The sequence below is a fragment of the Coregonus lavaretus genome (genome assembly GCF_964263955.1).
Source record: "Coregonus lavaretus genome assembly, chromosome: 10".
NCBI lineage: Eukaryota > Metazoa > Chordata > Actinopteri > Salmoniformes > Salmonidae > Coregonus > Coregonus lavaretus.
The window spans coordinates 9,101,457-9,107,456 of record NC_139997.1 but is presented as its reverse complement, the minus strand read 5'-3'; positions in this window follow the sequence as shown (position 1 = coordinate 9,107,456).

Below are 6,000 nucleotides of genomic sequence, written 5' to 3'. Positions count from 1 at the left end.
GATGTTCATTGGCAAACTTCAGACGGCCCTGTATATGTGCTTTCTTGAGCAGGGGGACCTTGCGGGCGCTGCAGGATTTCAGTCCTTCACGGCGTAGTGTGTTACCAATTGTTTTCTTGGTAACTATGGTCACAACTGCCTTGAGATCATTGACAAGATCCACCTGTGTAGTTCTGGGCTGATTCCTCACCGTTCTCATGATCATTGCAACTCCACAAGGTGAGATCTTGCATGGAGCCCCAGGCCGAGGGAGATTGACAGTTCTTTTGTGTTTCTTCCATTTGCGAATAATCGCACCAACTGTTGTCACCTCCTCACCAAGCTGCTTGGCGATGGTCTTGTAGCCCATTCCAGCCTTGTGTAGGTCTACAATCTTGTCCCTGACATCCTTGGAGAGCTCTTTGGTCTTGGCCATGGTGGAGAGTTTGGAATCTGATTGATTGATTGCTTCTGTGGACAGGTGTCTTTTATACAGGTAACAAGCTGAGATTAGGAGCACTCCCTTTAAGAGTGTGCTCCTAATCTCAGCTCATTACCTGTATAAAAGACACCTGGGAAGCCAGAAATCTTTCTGATTGAGAGGGGGTCAAATACTTATTTCCCTCATTAAAATGCAAATCAATTTATAACATTTTTGACATGCGTTTTTATGGATTTTTTTGTTGTTATTCTGTCTCTCACTGTTCAAATAAACCTACCATTAAAATTATAGACTGATCATTTCTTTGTCAGTGGGCAAACGTACAAAATCAGCAGGGGATCAAATACTTTTTTCCCTCACTGTACCATGGCTTTCAGCCAATTAGCATTCAGGGCTCGAACCACCCAGTTTATAATGTAGTGTAAGCTACGGGTAGTATAGAATCGTACTACAGTGGGGGAAAAAAGTATTTAGTCAGCCACCAATTGTGCAAGTTCTCCCACTTAAAAAGATGAGAGAGGCCTGTAATTTTCATCATAGGTACACGTCAACTATGACAGACAAAATGAGGAAAAAAAATCCAGAAAATCACATTGTAGGATTTTTAATGAATTTATTTGCAAATTATGGTGGAAAATAAGTATTTGGTCAATAACAAAGGTTTCTCAATACTTTGTTATATACCCTTTGTTGGCAATGACACAGGTCAAACGTTTTCTCTAAGTCTTCACAAGGTTTTCACACACTGTTGCTGGTATTTTGGCCCATTCCTCCATGCAGATCTCCTCTAGAGCAGTGATGTTTTGGGGCTGTCGCTGGGCAACACGGACTTTCAACTTCCTCCAAAGATTTTCTATGGGGTTGAGATCTGGAAACTGGCTAGGCCACTCCAGGACCTTGAAATGCTTCTTACGAAGCCACTCCTTCGTTGCCCGGGCGGTGTGTTTGGGATCATTGTCATGCTGAAAGACCCAGCCACGTTTCATCTTCAATGCCCTTGCTGATTTTCACTCAAAATCTCACGATACATGGCCCCACTCATTCTTTCCTTTACACGGATCAGTCGCCCTGGTCCCTTTGCAGAAAAACAGCCCCAAAGCATGATGTTTCCACCCCCATGCTTCACAGTAGGTATGGTGTTCTTTGGATGCAACTCAGCATTCTTTGTCCTCCAAACACGACGAGTTGAGTTTTTACCAAAAAGTTATATTTTGGTTTCATCTGACCATATGACATTCTCCCAATCCTCTTCTGGATCATCCAAATGCACTCTAGCAAACTTCAGACGGGCCTGGACATGTACTGGCTTAAGCAGGGGGACACGTCTGGCACTGCAGGATTTGAGTCCCTGGCGGCGTAGTGTGTTACTGATGGTAGGCTTTGTTACTTTGGTCCCAGCTCTCTGCAGGTCATTCACTAGGTCCCCCCGTGTGGTTCTGGGATTTTTGCTCACCGTTCTTGTGATCATTTTGACCCCACGGGTTGAGATCTTGCGTGGAGCCCCAGATCGAGGGAGATTATCAGTGGTCTTGTATGTCTTCCATTTCCTAATAATTGCTCCCACAGTTGATTTCTTCAAACCAAGCTGCTTACCTATTGCAGATTCAGTCTTCCCAGCCTGGTGCAGGTCTACAATTTTGTTTCTGGTGTCCTTTGACAGCTCTTTGGTCTTGGCCATAGTGGAGTTTGGAGTGTGACTGTTTGAGGTTGTGGACAGGTGTCTTTTATACTGATAACAAGTTCAAACAGGTGCCATTAATACAGGTAACGAGTGGAGGACAGAGGAGCCTCTTAAAGAAGAAGTTAAGGTCTGTGAGAGCCAGAAATCTTGCTTGTTTGTAGGTGACCAAATACTTATTTTCCACCATAATTTGCAAATAAATTCATAAAAAATCCTACAATGTGATTTTCTGGATTTTTTTCTCTCATTTTGTCTGTCATAGTTGACGTGTACCTATGATGAAAATTACAGGCCTCTCTCATCTTTTTAAGTGGGAGAACTTGCACAATTGGTGGCTGACTAAATACTTTTTCCCCCACTGTAAGTATTAAAAACAGTGTTTATAGATTGCTTGGGGTAAACACTAGAAGAGCTACACTGACTGCTGTCGGAAAACAAACTCTCACTTTAATCATTTAACACACTCCTCCTACCACCTACCATTCCCTGCCTGAAGCACCAGCATCACACACACACACACACACACACACAGAGTACAGAGTACAGAGTACAGAGTACAGAGTACAGAGTACAGAGTACAGAGTACAGAGTACAGAGTACAGGGCAAGTCAAGTCACATAGACTGTCTAAGGAAGGCACAAGCCATAACATTTGTGTAGTGTGGTATTGGACATGTTGTTTCTCTTAGACAGAGGACGATATTCTCAAATTCTTCTCTAACAAAGTATCTGCTGCAAATAGGCTGTATTGAGGTCCTGCTGGCCTCTCAGGGGCAGTCCTAGTCACATAGACTGACTGATAAGATTATATCAACTTTACTATCCCACTTTCAGTTATTTGAAAAGGAAATAATCTCCCAAATGTCACTATTTCTAAAACAAGCCATAGAAAGTTGGTTGCAATTTCAATTTAATCCTCCAGAAACGACAGAACAAATAATGCAACAAATATTGTGGTTAAATTCAAATATACTAATTGACAAAAAAACTTTATTTTTTGACAGAATGTTTAAAAAAGGTATAATCTTCGTAAATGATATCATCGGTAGGACTGGTGGAGTTATGTCGCACATGCAGCTAACAAAAACATATGGAAATGTCTGCTCTACCCAGAATTACAACCAAATAATTGCAGCCTTACCGCAAAAGTGGAAGAGGAAAGTTGAAGGGGGAGAAAGTAAGGAACTTGTCTGTCGGCCTTGCATTAAAGAACATAATTGGTTAAGGAAAACTGTGATAAATAAAAAAGTATATCAGTTTCACTTAAGGACCAAAGGATTGACAGCCGTCCCATATAGATTGCAAAATAGTTGGGAAGAGATCTTTGACGTACCGATCCCATGGCATAGTGTTTATGAACTGACACGCAAAACGACACCGGATTCAAAAATTAGAATCTTTCAATTTAAATTATTATATAAAATTCTTGCTACCAATAGAATGTTATTTATATGGGGGATACAATCTTCCCAGCTCTGCAGATTTTGCTGTGAAGAGATAGAATCATTAGATCATTTGTTTTGGTTCTGTCCATTTGTAGCTTGTTTTTGGACACAGGTCCAGGAATGGCTAAAGGATTGCAATATTTACCTGGAACTAACCTTGCAGATAGCATTACTGGGTGATTTGAAAAGTCATAGTCAATCAATCAATAATATAATAATACTTTTAGCAAAAATGTTTATTTTTAATTCACAATCTGTAGAAGCAATGAGAATAGAAAGGTTCAGAACTTTTGTAAAACATCACAGTACGGTCGAAATATATATGGCAAATAGAAATCCTATATGGATGGTGTTAAGAGATAGATGGGAGGTATTGAATAGAGTTGAAGGATGGGACTAATAACAAATAACAACAAATAATAACAAAGATAGCTAATAATGTAAGCATACTGTGTCCATAATAAGTATATAGGTTGTATGTTGGGAGCTTTTGGGAAAGAGCACAGTTAGAAAGATATGGCATTTAGAAGCAAACCGGATGGACATCATGAAAATGATCGGAGAGGTTGAGAGTAGAAGAAGTTCAGGAGCAAAAAAAATAATAAAAAAAATATATATGTATATATATATATAGATATAGAATTATTGTAAAATTAACTCTGTCCATAAGGTGTAGATAGTAAGTATAGACCGGAAGTAGAGGCCTGGGCGTTGTTGTTCACTAATTTACTCCAAGTAGGGAAAGGATGGTGGGGTTGAAAAGTAATAAAGGGGAATATATATATAAAAAATAAAAATAAAACATGGGGGATTGGAAGTGATGCAGACAATTACATTGATAGAAGATACAATCTATTATTAATATTAAGCTGATCCATCCCCCATAAAAAAAAAAAATTTAAAAAAAAACTTTACTATCCCACCAGGTGGAAATTCCTTTGGTCAAGACAAAATACATAAAACCAAAGAATAATACACAATTAAATTCAAGGAAGGTATTCTCCAATTCTTCTTCACGTGCAAGCCAAAACCATGGTGTACTTTGGTGTCATATAAGGACATGCCGTCTGAAATCTGAATGGCCACCCCAGTTGTGGAGAAATCTGAATGGCCACCCCAGTTGTGGAGAAATCTGAATGGCCACCCCAGTTGTGGAGAAATCTGAATGGCCACCCCAGTTGTGGAGAAATCTGAATGGCCACCCCAGTTGTGGAGAAATCTGAATGGCCACCCCAGTTGTGGAGAAATCTGAATGGCCACCCCAGTTGTGGAGAAATCTGAATGCACTCATGACTCTATTCTATGCGCACCAAAATGACCATCTGCTTCTCTTTGAAATGATGCCCACCTGACCCAGATAGCGATTTATAAGGGACCATTTTTGGATTGCGTAAACAACAACAGTAATTGTGTGAAGGCGGGGATGCAGGGCTGCGTGCTTGCTCTAGTTCCTCAACAGCACGGCTAGGAGAATTCAATAAAGCACATTATAGTTGAAGACTCTTCTTTGAGTCATAAAAGTGCATTTAAATTACTTAGGAACTGTGCACACTTTGGAGAGGTGTGTGGCCACTTGGAGACACCAGTTAGACCTTTCACTCAAACCCTTGTCATTTATTTTGTCTTATGTTGCACCTACCCCACATTTTCCAGGAATATTCTTATCATGTTACTGAATGTATCCAGAGTATTTTCAGATTTCGTTGTCAACAAATGCAGCGAAAAGTACAGTAAATGTAAATTGCACATAAAATCAACAGTGTAATGTTTTGGATTCAGTCTGGTCAGGTGAACTGTTGTGTCCTAAACTTTAGTCTAATAATTTTCTCCTCATCTCCAAACTGTTCCCTTTTAATTGTTACCATGGTTATGCATATGCTTTCCATATTTCTTCTGTAAGAAACCTTTCAATTTAGCCCTATCCATATAGGCCAATTCCCATTCCCAGAGAGTAATGGGCGAAAACAAAGCAGTTGTTATTACATTTTGTATGTATAACTTGTTTAATAAATTAAGTTAAATGAATCATTACTTTGCCATTGCCAAAGTCATTATTTCTAAGGATGACTCTAAAGCTACTATAGCTGCCCTAACCTAACTTGCAAAGAGATGTAGACTATACTCACCTATAGGGAAATGGTCATTAAAGCCTCTGGCCATTATTACCGGTTGGGAATAGAACTGCTTGAATAATTTAATGCATCATTCCTTCCCTAAAACTATGATGGGTGGAAAGTAGAATGGCAGTTGCATTTTGAGTTATCTTCAACTGGCTGAGTTGGTAGGGTACAGTACAAATCCAGTGGATTCACTGCTGTATGCTAATACCATTACATAAAATACCTTAACGCAAACACCGTAACAAGACTTTTGGAATTGATTCATGATTTATTTGAACAGGGAAATGTACCAAACCTGAGCTGAAGCATTGAATGCGTTGAACCATCATAATTA